Raw genomic sequence first — 15,588 nt, 5'->3', positions numbered from 1 at the left:
AAGATCATTTGGGTCAAACAGTGGAGCCACTCCAGGGAAAGAACTTTGAGAAGAGTACTAAACTCAGCCTGCCCTCTTCTGTGAACTCTGTAGCATAGTTACAAGGCTGCTGTTTTCCAAACTTACTATTTAATTAGGAGGAAAGATTGAGCTAAAATGCAAGAAAAACATGCTGTTTTCACCGATCTTTAACTATTTCTTGAATAAATGACTCTCAAATTATTGCGAGCCTAGGGTTAATTCTAAGAACTGAAACAGTTGGTTTTGATGGTTTTCTTAAGAAGATTTTTTTCCAAGCTCCTTAGGCTGTAATTCCAGAAGTTCTTTGAACTGCCTTATAAATAGGGGACCTTAAATACTCCAATGAAAGTTCTGTCTCAAAGAATGCTGATGATGTATTATAGACATCACACCATGGCAAGCCGAGGTGATAAAAAAAGAGACACTTGAGTCAGAGGACAAAAAGCAATCAGAAACTCTCTCATGAAAAACAACTGGAGAAATGCCGGGCTGCAGCATCCCATTGGGTAAGGGTGAGGTGGAATAAAGAGTGGATCCAGAGTTTATGAATCTCTTAGTGGCCAGACAAACACTGCTCATGGTATCCATTTTGTCACCCTGAAACCATAGCCATGTGCTTTTTCTGATTGTTGCTGCAGTCTCCTGGGCTTCTTTTGGGAACATTAAAAGGCAGTTAAGTTAAGCGATTATCTGCCTCTTCTGACTGAAGAGAGCAAATAAAAAGGCCAGACAGAAAAACAAGAAGGGCCTTCAAGACTCAGAATTTATATTGTCATATCCAAGTAAAAAACTAGTCTAGAGTGCTTGAAATTATTAATAACAAGAGCCAGACAAGGACCTCAGAAATGGGAGAGAGAGAGAGAAAAGGCCATGGAACAGGTATTTTAAAATCTTTTTACTTATTCTTTGAGAAATTCATATTTATACAATGTATTTTGAATATATCTAACCCTTCACTGTCTCCCTCCAACAACCCCTTGGACCTCTCCCTCAATATTTTCCCTTCCAAACCTCATCTCCCCCACCTCCCTCCTCTTCCTCATCTCTAAATAGCCCACTGAAGCCATAGGACTGTCGGTCCATACCTTAGTGCCTGGAAAGATATATGAGATCTAATTTTCCCCAAGCTTTTCCAAGGTAAAAGTGTCTTTGGTCTATTTCTTGTTACTATAACAAAATATTAGAGATAGGCTACTCTATAACCAAAAGAAGATGATTTTGTATGACAGTTCTGGAATGCAAGAATGAGGAACCACATTTACAGGTGGCCGTCTTACCGCCATAGGCCTAAGGTGGTACAGGCTATCAAATTGACAAGAGACAAGAAAGAGGAGGGAGGGGAAGAGAGATGGGGTTGGAAGGGATGAATGTTCTTTAAAAGCCACCAGAATTCAATCATGAGGCTTCACTTTAATGACCTTATCTGGCCCCAAGAATCACCTCCCCAAACTCTGCCCTCTAAAGTCAGATTACAATAATTCACTGTGGGGATCAAAGTTCAATACATGGAGCCTTGGGGAGATATTCAGGCTATTACCAATCCATAGTAGACGATAATTTAACAGTATTTTTTCAAATCAATCATTCAGTAAATAGTTGTGGCATGTTCCTTAGCCTTTAGGTTTTAAATTGCTCTACTGAGAACAGTGTCTGCAGGGGCCTTGAGTGTCAAAACACCAGAAAATACAGTTGTCCCTCAGTCTCCATGGGGCATTAGTTGCAGTACCTGCATAGAGCCTAAATGCACAGATGCTTAATTCTCTTACGTAAAATGGCCTTGTATTACCATAGAAGCTGGGCACATTCTCCTGAATATTTTCTATCATTTGCACATTAATTAGAATGTCCAATGCAATGTAAATGATGTATGAATGTTAGTTTTATAACATCATTTAGGGAATAATAACAAGAAAAGATATCCTATACAAGTTCAATACAGAGAGAATTTTTTTCTCCCAGTATTTCCAATGTCTGTTTTATTTACTTCATGCTCATGGATATGACAGGTAAGGGTCAAGTGTATCAAAAACTGAAGGAATGGTTTAATTCAAATGGCAGTTCTTTGGTCTCTTCCTTCCTGGATTCAGAGCAGATGTCCAACGGCTGCTTATAGAAAAAAATCCAGGAGGGGCCATGGAATGATGGCTCAGAAGGTGATGGTGCCTGCTCTCAAGCCTGATGACCTGAGCTCAACTCCTAGACCCATATGGTGGAAGGCAAGAGTTGACCCCACAAGTTGTCCTCTGAACTCCACATGTATGCCATAGCATGTGCGCACACTCACAATAAATTAAATGTAATTTAAGAAATTCCATGCATGGCTCACATACATAGACACACACAAGCACACATGTGTCCAAACACATGATAAATAAACATAATTTTTTTATTCTGGCTATTATGAATAAAGCTGCTCTGAGCATAGTTGAGAAAGTGTCCTTGTTGTATGGTGGAGCATCTTTTGGGTACATGCCCAGGAGTAGTAAACCTGAGTCTTGAGGTAGAGCTATTCCCAGTTTTCTGAGAAAACACCAGATTGATTTCCAAATTGATTTTACAAATTTGCACTCCCACCAGCAATGGAGGAGGGTTCCCCTTTCTCCACATCCTCTCCAGCATGTGTTGTCACTTGAGGTTTTTTTTTTTTATCTTAGCCATTCTGATGGGTATAAGATGGAATCTCAGAGTCATTTTGATTTGCATTTCCCTGATGACTAAGGATGTTGAACATTTCTTTAAGTGTTTCTCTACCATTTGATATTCCTCTTTTGAGAATTCTCTGTTTAGCTCTGTAACCCATTTTTAATTGGATTAGATCATCCTGAGTGAGGTAAAAAAAAAGTTAAAAAAAAAAAAAACAAGCATGCTATATGTACACTCACTTATAAGTGGATATTAGGCATATAATATAAGATAATCATACTAAAATCTACAGATCTAAAGAAGCTAAACAACAAGGAGGACCCTAGCAAGGATGCTTAAATCTCATTCAGAACGGCAAACAGGATAGACACCAGAATCAGTGGAAGAGAGGGAACAGAATAGGAGCCTACCACAGATGTCCTCTGAAAGACTCCACCCAGCAGGGCATCGAAGCAGATGCAGAGACACACAGCCAAACTTTGGGAAGAGTGTAAGGAGTCTTATGAAAGAAGGGAGAAATAGAAGGACCTGGAGGGGACAGGAGCACCACAAGGAGACCAACAGAGCCAAAAAAATCTGGGCCCCAGGAGGCCTGCAGAAACTGATGCATCAACCAAGGACCATACATGGAGGGAATCTAGGCCCCCTGCTCAGATGTAGCCCATTGGCAGCTCAGTCTCCAAGTGGGGAGCAGAGCTGTCTCTGAAATGGGCTCTCTTGCCTGCTCTTTAATCACTTCCCCCTAACAGGATGGCCTTACCAGGCCTCAGAGGAAGAGGATCCAGGCAGTCCTGATGAGACTTGATAGGCTAGGGCTAGATACTAGGGAAGGAGGACTCCCCCTTTTCAGTGGACTAGTGGTATGGAGAGGAAGAAGGAGAGAAGGTGGGACTGGGAGGAGATGAGGGAGGGGGCTACAACAGGGATACAAAGTGAATAAATTTTAAAGAATAATAAAACTTTAAAAATAAAAACATTTGCCATTATAAAAATGATAATAAATACAATTTTTAAATATTTTTAAAAGAAAAAAAGACAATGAGGAGCAACAGAGACAAAAGGCAATTTTGTCTCCAGCGAGACCCAAAGGTGGGAGTGGGAGACATTAGTCAGCTGCTCTCCATTCCTGAAGGCAGTGGACAACAGGCCTGAGGGACAGACAGAAGGAAAACAGCGTTCTGATGACAGGTCGCAGATCTTCAGAAGGCGAGGAGGTGCTTCAGGAGCAGAAGTTTCAGTGGGAGCACAGCACAAGGAGGAAGGTGATACAGTTAGGCAAGAGGAGGGCTCAAGAGCCATGCAGCTTTTTTTTTTTTTTTTCTTGCAGGTTTGAACTGAAGCCGCAGATGATCCACAAAGATCCAGTCACCAGCACTTCTCTAGCCTCTCCCCACTTCACCTCTCAGAAGCCTTGAAATGCCTGGAGTTCTGGCTGCCAGGCTCACCCCCGTAAGTGACTCAGCCCTGCCTTCCCCTCCATCCCTAGCAGCTTCCATTATTCCTGGAGCTTGGCTGGAAGCCCAGGCCCTGAATCTAAAATATGACTTCCTTTCTTGAGTCGGCACTGAAGAAAGTTGTGCATTCTCTATCAATGACCAGACTCAAAGGAATTGCCAGGGACAAACTTTTAGCTATGCAGTAAGATCTCCATCAGTCCAGGCCCAGTGTGCTTAGACCCACAGTCACCCAGGAAGACCGAGTAGCCCACAATGGAGAAAGAATGGAGTGATCCCATGATGCAGCTTAACACTGATTGTTCTGCCATCAAGAATATCCCTGACCATGGTAAGGGCTTGTGTGTTGTCCTGTCTTACAGTTGTGACCCTGATAGAAGAGTTGGCATTCTTCCCATTTTGTCCACTTTGAAAACCAAGACTTAGACCAAATAATTCCCCCCAGGTCAGGGTGAGAACTCAGGGCCCCTGAAAGTCATGGGTGGAATGCTTGGCTCCTGTTGTGTGACACTCTCCCTGGGGAGGTGAGGACAAATATGTACTCACACCAAATAGGAGCCAGCAACAGGCCAATGTAAGACACTTGTGGACCAATGAATTTTGGGGGGTCACTTATGGGAATATGAGGGAGGGGTGACTTCCAGGAGCAGAAATGACTCACCAAATGCCAGCCCCAGCATGGGCGACAGCTCACAAAAGCTGAAAGCCTGGAGCACACTAGACAGCCTGTAGGCAGCTCAGAAGGCTAGAGAGGGTCTCTTGCAGTCAGCTCAGCTGGCTGATCTCTGTCTCTTCTGGGCATTTCATCTGCTCTCTGCTTCCTCTGGGTGGCCTGTCTTATCTGTCTTATCTGAGAGGGTCTCATAGCAGTCCTTACCGAGTATACATGCTTGCTGAATCTAGTCAGTTTCAGTAACTCCCTGAAGCTATTGAGTTGTTGATTTCTGAGTTTTACCAAGCTTCCCTGCAGCATGGAATGTTAGAATATATCACATCCTACAGAGCTTCCCTCCAAGACAGAAGGCTAATCTCTTAAGAGACGGCTACACAGCAGCCTCTCCCTTGCTAAGAAACAATGTCCCAGAGTGTGCGTTAGAAGAGGGAAACTTTGTATGTTCTTTTAGGAAAGAGAAAGAATGGAAGAATACAGATTAAGCAGTCAGAAAATGCCGCCCTCCCCACTTACTATCTATGAGCATATCACTAAACTCAGCTGAGCCTCACCCTCCTGAACTGCCCAATGCAAAACAGTGCTGGTTCCCTCTCTGCTCTTCTGTGTGTTGTTGAGTTTGACCACACTGAATGCAAGCCAAATACGCATCCCCAGAGCCACACTGCAGCTAGACCCATGCAACCAGACTATTAGTTACAGAGAGGCTGAGCTGGGCAGGATCACACAAAACAGGGACCATGAGATTCATGGGCTGTGAATGAAGCGTGCAATATTTGGGGATATGGCACTCAAACGAAACCCCAAATGTGAGAATGGGAAGGGCCACAGTATGTTGGTGCCAAAAGGAAGTTCCTGAAGGTCACTTGGAAACCATGGCTTATGAACACGGGAATGCAGTAGCAACTGGGGTTGGGGAGACTACTGGACTTCATGCAGTCTCACAATGTGGGGAAATGTCCCCGCGCCTCTCTGACTTCTTCTAATAACGCTGTCTGCCTTAATTCTCCAAGAACTCATTAAATTCGTTCTTGGTACACTGTTCTCATTCCATGGCTTCAACACAGAGAAACAAGCTTCATAAATTGCTCCCGGCAGGAGGTTCCTTCTCTTAATTTTGAAAATAAACTCTTTCCAACTTCAAAGGCTTGGTAGCCATTCTGAGACCAGGAAAGCATGTAACCCTCCACCCCAGCCATGACCTAATTCTAGAATGGGTTGCTCCTGCCAATCAGAACATTCCTGGTGGGCACGTCTCCATTTGCTCCATCTGATCTCCTTAAGGATATCTGCCTGGCCTCTTAGAACTTTATGCTAACTGTGCAGGGGCTACCTGACTGGACTGTCAGTTGTCAGCTTCAGCTGTTGAGTGTCACACAACAGAAACCTGACTTTCAGGAGCCCTAAGTTCTCACTCTGACCAAATACTCACTTACTCACTTTCTCTCTCTCTCTCTCTCTCTCTCTCTCTCTCTCTCTCTCCAACTATTTATTGTTTGTTTGTTTGTTTGTTTGTTTATTACAAAATTCTGCCTGCATGTGTGCCTGTGCATTGGAAGAGGGCACCAGCTCTCACTATAGATGGTTATGAGCCACCATGTGGTTGCAGGACCTTTGGAAGAACAGCCAGTGTTCTTAACCTCTGAGCCATCTCTCCAGCCCCCAAGTACTCACTTTCATCCCTGTTCCCTATGCTTTCCTGCCTCCTGCAGTGGATGCTTCAGTGAGGTGTGTCTCTAGCTTAGAAAAGCCAATGGCAGATAAGATTAAACCTAAGGAGGATCTGGGAGCCAAGGCCACGCCCTCACCCAGAGCATCCCATTACTCCCTGTGCCAGACTTTTCTCATAGTACCTTGGATCCTATAGCTAGAAGAGAAAACTGAGACTGCCTGGCTCATAACCCCCTACATGTTATTGACTTCAGGATACCAGGGAACATCACCCAGGCTTCAGGTTGCTCAAGTCCAGCTCCAAGGAGGTCATTTTTCCATGTATATGTATGTATACCTTTTTAAATGTATATGTATGTATGTATCATTTGCATTTGAGTGCATATAGGCTGTACCATTTTTTTATGTATGTATACAGACTACTATTTCTAGTGAGTCCCCTTCTGGATATTATCATAAAAATTCACAAATTGATAACTAGCCCTGGGGGAATTGTAGGACAAAATTTTGGAAAGATACTCCGGTGGGAGTTTAATGTGAGCCGTGACAGGTAATAATTGGGCATAGAAATTAAGGATGCAGTTAGGTTGCTGGAATCAAACTTCAGCCTGGCCATTCCTCAGCTATGTGACTTCAGCGACTGCTCAACCTGTCTTTGTGACTCGATTTTCTCACTCTAAGATAAAAATAAGACTGTCAATCACCCCCAGGACCGTGCCTTAGTGGTTAAGAGCCCTCGAAAACCTTCATGCATCTGCCACCATGGACAGAGCTGCGCCACCTTTCTTTCCCAATCACGATGAATTAATGTCCCTCTGAAACCTGAAGCTGAAATAAATCTTCCTCTCTTAGACCTGTGTTAGCCATTCTGTCACAAATATAGCAAAGAGATACAGGTCTTGCTTATCTTCAGCTTCCATATATGGCTTGGGGCTTCTCAAAGGTTTGACATAAATTGTGTCACGTGTTTTAATCATCTAAACCATGATACACAGAAATCACCAATTCAGTAGCCTAAGATGAGAAATTAACCATTCTTATGCATAGTTTTTTGAGCACATATTTTCCTTTTAATTACAGGGTACCCTGAGACAAAAAAGTCACACTGAAAAACCCATTGCTTTTACTGAAGCTACCTAGATTGTAAATCAGAAGTTCTTAGTACTTGACAACCAAAGCCAAACTGTGGAAACAGACCAAGGCTTCTGCAACTGTAAAATTCATTTCATAGCCCTGTCACCCTAATTTCAACTTCCTGTGTTCTCCATATAACCCTCATTGTTCACACTGGTACAAAGGAATCATCAATAATTAAGTTTTTTTTTTCTTTTTCTTGCTTGTTTGGTTGATCGGCTGGTTGTTTTCAATTGGAGTCTCCCTGTATCGCCTAGGTTGGCCCCAGACTCACATCTTCCCACCTCTACTTCCCAAATTCTGGTATTGCAAGCATGCAACAGCATACCAGTCCCTCTGCTAGGAATTACAAAATAAAAGCACAGGGATAGATATTATATTTACCTCTCACATATTAAAAAAACCAAACAAACATTTTGTTTTTGAGAGGTGTTTAAAACCCTCTGTAGCTATGATCATGGCAAGTTTGTGTCCCTCTCTGGATCCTTCACACCTCTCCTCAAGCAAACTCTCCATTTTATGCCCATGACTGTAGCTCTCTTCTTCCTGAAGGCTTCCAGTGCCACGTCCCACTCCCCATGAAAGAAAGAGACAGAGCTTCGGCATAGCAGATGAGGGCAAAGCAGTTTTGCCTCCACACACTGTTGTCCCTGGCCTTCGGTCCCATGCCATCCATACCTGTTATTTCCTAGGAAATGTCAGGAGTTTTCAAGCTGTTCCCAAATGCCTTTGTTCTCTCTTTCCCTCCCTACCATATGTCCCAACTCAGCTCAGATCTGACCTTTATCTGTCAAAGCCCACACCAAATGGAGTGTCCAAAAACAGCCTCGCAGCTTATTTAAGCCACTGTGGTATCTTTCACTTGCTCCTGCACTGAAATTATTGGTGTGTGTCTCTGTGTTCCTCAGCGGGTTCCAGTGCCTGTTGAGGTGGCGAGATGTTTATCTGTACATTCTGACACAGGCTGGAGAAATGGCAGGGGAAGATTGAAGAAGGGTGAGAGGAAGGGGGGAGGGGAGGGAGGGAGGAGAAGGGAGGGTATGAGGGAGGATGACTGAGTGGTCCTACCACCCACCTCCCAGATACACAGAGGCTGCCCTTCCATATGAAATTGTGTTTCTAAATTGTCTGTTTCTTGAGCTTTTAAAGTAACACCTTTGGTATCTTTTTAATTTTGCAGCAATAACACTTACTGTTCAATATTACCTAGATTGTACAAATGAGGATCCAAAGACCCAGAGGCATGCAGGGAAGAACCAGGACCAGCAGTAGAATCTAGGGAGCAACTGAAGGTCTGCGGTTCTGAAAGCCAAACTTACCTACCTCTGCCCCTCCTCTTTCTCTCTCTCTTCCTCCCTCTCCCTCCTTTTCTCCCTCTCCTCCCCCTGCTTGTGTGTGTACAGAAACACCTTCAGGGGGATACCGGAGGGAACTCTTAGTCTACTCTATTAAAAATAGTCCCACCAAGACCAGCCACCATGGGATAGACATGCCAGTCTGCCTTAGTCTTCTTATTCTGTGCAGATATGCCAGGTGTGGAAACACTCCTCTGAGGTTACAATCGAAACACTATTTACCTCTATTGGCTTTCTGAAAGTGTTGCATGCTGATAATAAGTGGGCAATTTCCACATTTACTGTGTCGGGCCTTTCTTGTCAACAAGCATTTCTCTGTAAATGACTGCGAAGTAGTTTTGGTGATGCAGTGAGTAAGCAATGCGCAGTTGTGTCTGCTCCAGCTAGACAGCCAGTCCTCTGAGGCCAGGCTGGTTTTCTATCCTCCTCCCAACCCCTATGTAACCCTCCTCAAGACGCCGTCCAACTTTGTATCTTTTTTCCATAACCCGCCAATTCCAGTCAGTGCTGCCCATATGTACATGACGCCATCCACTGGGGCATGGAGAGCCCGCTAGTGCCATATCCTCAGAGGAGAGTGCTTCTCCCCACACCACCACCCACTGCTAATAGCTCCTAGCAAGAGCTGGACCCTGAAGGTCATTCACCCCGTCTATGCTGAACTTTTGGCTTGCTTCAGCCTAGGCTAGTCATCACAGCTGTTGTGAGTGACGGCGACAGCCACATCTAGGCTGTCCAGAAGACAGCACTGTACAGCACTTCTCCCCGTTCTACGGCTTTTCCACGCTCTCCACCTCCTCTTCTACCATGCTCCTTGAGCCTGGAGAGGGAGTTGGTATGGATGTTCTGTGTAGGGCGGGCACTCAGTCTCTTATTCCCAGCATTTGATGGTTGTGTGTCTCTCTGTTGAGTGATGACTAGGCTCTTTTCTTTTTTTTATTATTATTTTTTAAGTTAACATACAAAGTAATAGGTTTTATTATGGCGCTTTTTTAAACATAAATGTTGTCATACTTTATTCATTTCATCTCTACTCAACCCCCACTGCCCTCCCTAAGTCAGAGCTACTTTACTATTTCTGGTGCTCAAGGCTTAAGTTTGGTATGGCACTCAGGATATACGCATTCAATAAATGGAGTTTTCCAGGATAAAGATGACACTGACAGTATTTCTGATAGAGACTGGACACAGCCACATTTTACATTTGCCCAGCTTTACTCTACTTCCAGACCTTTCTTCTTTCTTTGGTTTCACTCTTCATGTGGTTCGAATGCCCACCCACCCCCAAAAAAAAGTATTTGTTCCAAACTTAATCTTCTGTGAACAATGTTAAGGAGGTGTTTAACCCAGAAGGTTCCTTCCTCACAAATGGATTAATGCCATCCAGAAAAGGATTTGTGTGTGTATGTTCCCTCTCAGACTCTCACGTTCTCTTGCCTTCCCAAGATTCTGCCACAGGTTCACACAGCAAGAACAGTCTCTCCACAATATCCCCCTCGAAATGTCTCCTGGCATACAGGAGGCCTCAGGATTGAACCTCAGTATCACATAAGCCAGGCATGGTAGAGTATGCTTGTAACCCCAGCATTCAAAAGGTGAAGAGACAGGAGGCACTTGAGTTCAAGGTCACCCTTGACTGCATAGATAACAAATTTGAGACCCGCCTAGGCTACATGAGACCCTCTCGTTAGGGGAAAGGAGAGGAAAAAAAAAAAAAAAAAGAATTAGCCCCTTGGTTTTGGACTTCCCAATGACATGACCATAGTCAAAGAAATTATACGATTCAGCCATGCTATTACAATAGCCCTAAATGGGCCTGTTCTCCTGCCTGCTCTGTAAGCGAGGCAGGGTGTGTGCTTTTAGTCCCATCACATAAGGAAGAACTAAGAAGCACAGCAAAGTCTCAGGACTTCGCTGGGCTGGCTAACAAGCTGTGGAGTTCATGTCAGAACACACACTTTTAGGCTTCTGCACCAGCATCCCTGTCTCCCTCTCACCCAGCATCCCCTACCCTCTATACCCATGGAGCAACTCCACATCCCATCTGACCCTGGCTGGCTCTCATATTTTCTCTGCTTTTATGAGCACCCCTTTGGAGACTTGGCTTAACCCAGACTTCTTCTAAATGCATGTGGCTTCACATCAGAACCCCCTTCCTTGACCCTAACACATCCGTCTTTCCTAATTAGCTTTCACTCACTCTAGCGTTTATTGAAGTCTGTGCTGTGAGAGTTATAAAGTGCAATCTATTTGTACGCTAGAATTTTCCTCCGTGTTTATCTCATTTAAATTCTAGGCGGCCATGTGAGTGGGGATCATAATGAATCACTCTGGGTATTTTTCCACAGGAAATGAATCCAGGGACTGCTAAGAGGCTTGGGCTTGTGTGGAAATGCAGCTCCCTGTAATCAGGGATGCACTGTGGTATGTCAGGGGGCTGAGAGCCACAGGCAGCCATTCTGTCTTGTTCTTTGTGCAAGAACAACTATCAGGCCCTCCACAGAGCAGAGATGGGTAAGCTGTACAATGGCAGTTCATTGCACAGGGCTCTCTATCCTGCCGGGCCAAGATGCTGGATGAGGTGTGAATTGGCCTGCCCTTGTGTGACCCTGAAAACAACGCCTTCTTAAAGCTGGAACCAGAAGAGCCTCACCGGCCCCACTTTCTTCCTGGAGCTGTGCTCCCAGTCCTTCATTCACTATATACCCTCTCAAAGGAATCAGGCCACAGGGTTGCCATCATGTGGCTACACAGAAGCTAGCTACCTGACCTAGACTAAAGAAATAGGGAAGGGCTTGGATTCAAATGGTCCTGAGTCTGTTGACCAAGGCTGCACAGGGCTCCTCCCCAAGGATAGACATCAGCAGCAGATGCTGACCTACGCAAGATGGAGTATCACACACTTATAGAGAGGCCCTCTGTGGGAAAGAGTGGAGCAGAGACAGCATCCAGCCAACATTCCCCATGCACCATCTCCAGGGCAGAAAGCCAAGGATTCAAGAACTTGACACTTGAAATCCTTATAGGGGTGTATTTGCTCTGGTAAGAGGATGAAATACTTTAAAGTCCCAAACATGCTAACTTGGCATTACCTTCTGTTGTTTAGTCATGTGGTCGGTGTGCCTCTATCTACCCTCTTGACCAGGTCTAAAAATGTTGTTCATATTGAGACACTGAGCTTGATGCCACAGTCCTGTGGTCCCAGCTAAAGGCAGTGGGGGGACAGAGGGTCCAATACATGCATGCCTTTATCACAGGGGAGGAATCCTATATGATCTTATCGCAACTGCTTCCCCCCTCAAACTTCTCTTCTTGCTTTCTTTTCCTTTTATTTTATTTTATATTTTGGCTACATGTATGTATGTACACCGTGTGTGTATGTACAGCACCCAAGGAGGCCAGGTCCTCTGGAACTGAAGTGATAGACGATTGTTAAGTTAGCTGCTGTGTAGGTGCTGGGAATTGAACCCAGGTCCTCTGGAAGAGCTCTTAACCACTGAGATGTCTTCCAAGCCCTTCCCCTGTTTCTTTAGTCCCATCAAGTTCTTCACAACATGTGCATACACATACACACACACCACACCACACCACACACCATGGATGAAATCATCTCACAAAGCCAATTTTTACCTGTTAGGATTGCATTTGTACAAAAAAAAAGTCAAAAGCCAATTTTCTGGTAGCCTAAGAAGAGTGAGCTATCACCAGAACATGGATTCATAATAGACTTGATCATACATGAGCTGACATTGAACAATATGAAACAGCACAGTCAGCTGAAAGATTACAATTCCCATTCTTAGCCCAGGCCCACCCAGGCCCAGGCCAGCCCCAGATAAAATCATGCCTGGCTTCAAATGGTAACTCACAACTATAATCCTAGCACTTGGGAGACTGAGACAGGATGATCTTGAATTTGAGGGTAACCTGGGCTACTTAGCAAGACTGTCTCAAAAAGAAAGTCATTCCTGAACATGCCTGTTATGACAGACAGGCCAACCCAGTGCCCTTTCTTTTGGGATCTTCATGGTAACACACTACCAGCCCAGCTCACTGTCTTCCACTGGATTAGTTATAAAGACCCAGACCTCACCTGCCCCAAATCCTCGTCGCTTCCAGATCTCACTTATAGGCAGACTGGGTGATGAGCCAGAAATGTGGCCCACACACACCTCTTCCAACCCACCCTCAGCACCACCTTCCACTCTCCACAGAGAGACTACACGGGGTCCAGCACCCTTCTCACCTCCTCCCACCCCTCCTCTCTGGATCCGCTGTACAAATACAAGACTCACTGCCAAGACATGAGAACAGTAAATCTTAGCTCGTTCTTTTATTCATGTCCTCACCTCTGCAGACAGTGCTGAGAAAAACAAACCCACAAAAATCCCTGTGGGCCCCAGCAGACTCAGAGCCTCTTCTTCCTTCCCTCTGATTATCTCTAGAAGACATGGGGAGGGGTCTGTCTGGTTCCTATGAAGACACAAGTCCCTTCCTCCTCCTCCTCCTTAGGGCCAGACCAAGGGAAATGGGAAGAAGGAAAGTGTTTGTAGTCTTTATGCAGAGAGAAAGTTCATTCTGCTGTCTTGGGGGAGTCCCAGAGCCTGGGGTATCATGGAGTGATCTGGGGAGTGCCTGTGTTGTCAGGTCAAAGTCTCATTTATCCTTGAACACTTTGCGTTGGGGCACAAATACTGATGAGAAGTGGCTGGGATAAGATGTCTTTACAATCATTTGCCTGGCACCTTATGTTCCCCAAACCCGAGGTCTGGGGTCTTGAGGTGCCATGAAGCTTCCCCCTCTCTGCTTCCCCAGGAGTTGCCAGATGATGAAAGGACTTAAGAGCCACTAATCACACTGGACCCTGGCCCAGGAAGAAGGAAGCAAAGCCCTGAGAGTAGAGCCCAATCAGCACTGTTTACTGTGTCTGACAGAGCAGTAGACCTGAGCTGCTGCTGAGACACTGGAGGAAGCAAAAGATGGGCAGCCATGAAGGAATAAGGAGGTCACTCATAAGCACATGACAGCAGAAGGCAGAGGGTAGGAAAACAAGAGGCCCAGGTGGCGGGCCTTTTTGGCAGCTAGGGTTTTGTTTTATTTCTACTTTTCTTCCGTTGCAGACAAGCCCGATGTTTTCAAAAAGGAAAAGCAGGGAAGGGTCTGCAGATGTCCCTGGGGAAGGGCAGAGCTCCACCATGGTTCCCAGAAACCATTCTAGAAAAGCAAGAGCCAAAGAAAGTGTGGCAGGGGCGAGACACCTGCATGTCATGGTGCCCTCGAGATGACACAAACATGAGGAAGTAGATGGAGGACTCCTTCCTATCGAGGTGGCCAGGAGCTGCTTTCTTAAGGAGACCCCAAAGCTGTGCCCAGATAGGATGCTCATCCCAGCAGTGTAGGGCACAGGTTTCCTGATCTAGTCAACAGTAAGCGCTGGTGTTCCCTTAGCAATTACCACTTCCCCATCCACCCTCGTGCCTGGCTGGTCACTAATAATTTATTGCAAATAAGCCTCAGCACTTCAAAAAGAGAGTTGGCTTTTCTACCTCTGAATTCCCTACAGACCTTAACGCAGCTGGGCTCTCAGATGGGCCTCATTACTCCCTCGCTGCACTTGAATTGTCTTTTCTTGCAGCACCTCCACCCAGCACCCTAGCAAAGATTGCTGGCACAGGCTGCTCACTTCTCTTTCTTTCCCAAAAAGATGCTAATGAAGGAGAGTCAGAGCTCCCAAATCCGCAGATAGGACCCACAGCCTGATGAAAGCCTCCAGAGTTTCTGTCGGCAAGCAGGGACTCACTGTCAGCAAACTCACTCTGTAGTGTGTTTCTCCTAGTTCTCCTATGCAAAATGGCCATTTGTAGGGTTTTAAGTCAGACCTTGAAGTCAGGGGTTACAAAGGTCTCTGGCAAGAGCCTTTCATGTGCGTGTGTATGCACACAGAGATATGTGTAATTGTTCATGTGTGCACGTAGAGACCAGAGGTTGAGATCAGATATTCTCCTCAATATTTCTTCTCCTTGTTCTTTTTAAGCAAGGCCTCTTACATACCTGGAGCTCACTGGTTAGGCTAGACTGATGTACCAACAAGCCCTAGAGACCCTCCCTCTTTCCCAGTACAGTATATGCCTCCTCACTCTGCTTTTAAAGTGGGAAATGGAGATTAAACTTGGGTCCTCATACTTATATGACAAGCCCTTTGCCAACATCAGGCAGCTCAGAAATACTGTCACTCCAACACCAAGAGATCCAGTGTCCTCTTCTGGTATCTGTAGATGTGTGCACACATACACACACACATACACAAACACACACCACCACCACCATCATCATCAACAACAACCTTTTAAAATTACAGGTACCATAGTGTGCATGTAGAGATGGATAATCTTGGGGGAGTCACTTTGCTCCTTTTACCATGTGGCTTCCAGGGATCAAACACAAACCATAAGGCTTAGTATTAAGAGCCATCTTGCTAGCCCCTGGGCTGTTGTAGGTGACTGGGTTAGATGATCTGATAAAATACTTTCCAGTTCTATACTTCTGTGCAGTGTTAGACCATTTCACTCAACCATGTGTGAGATGAGGGTGTGGGTTGGTGGCAAAAGGACCCAAACTCACATCCTAGTTCTCTAGTGCT

This window comes from Meriones unguiculatus, chromosome 1 (genome assembly GCF_030254825.1).
Source record: "Meriones unguiculatus strain TT.TT164.6M chromosome 1, Bangor_MerUng_6.1, whole genome shotgun sequence".
In the NCBI taxonomy this organism is placed as follows: Eukaryota; Metazoa; Chordata; class Mammalia; order Rodentia; family Muridae; genus Meriones; species Meriones unguiculatus.
This window is presented reverse-complemented; position numbering follows the sequence as displayed.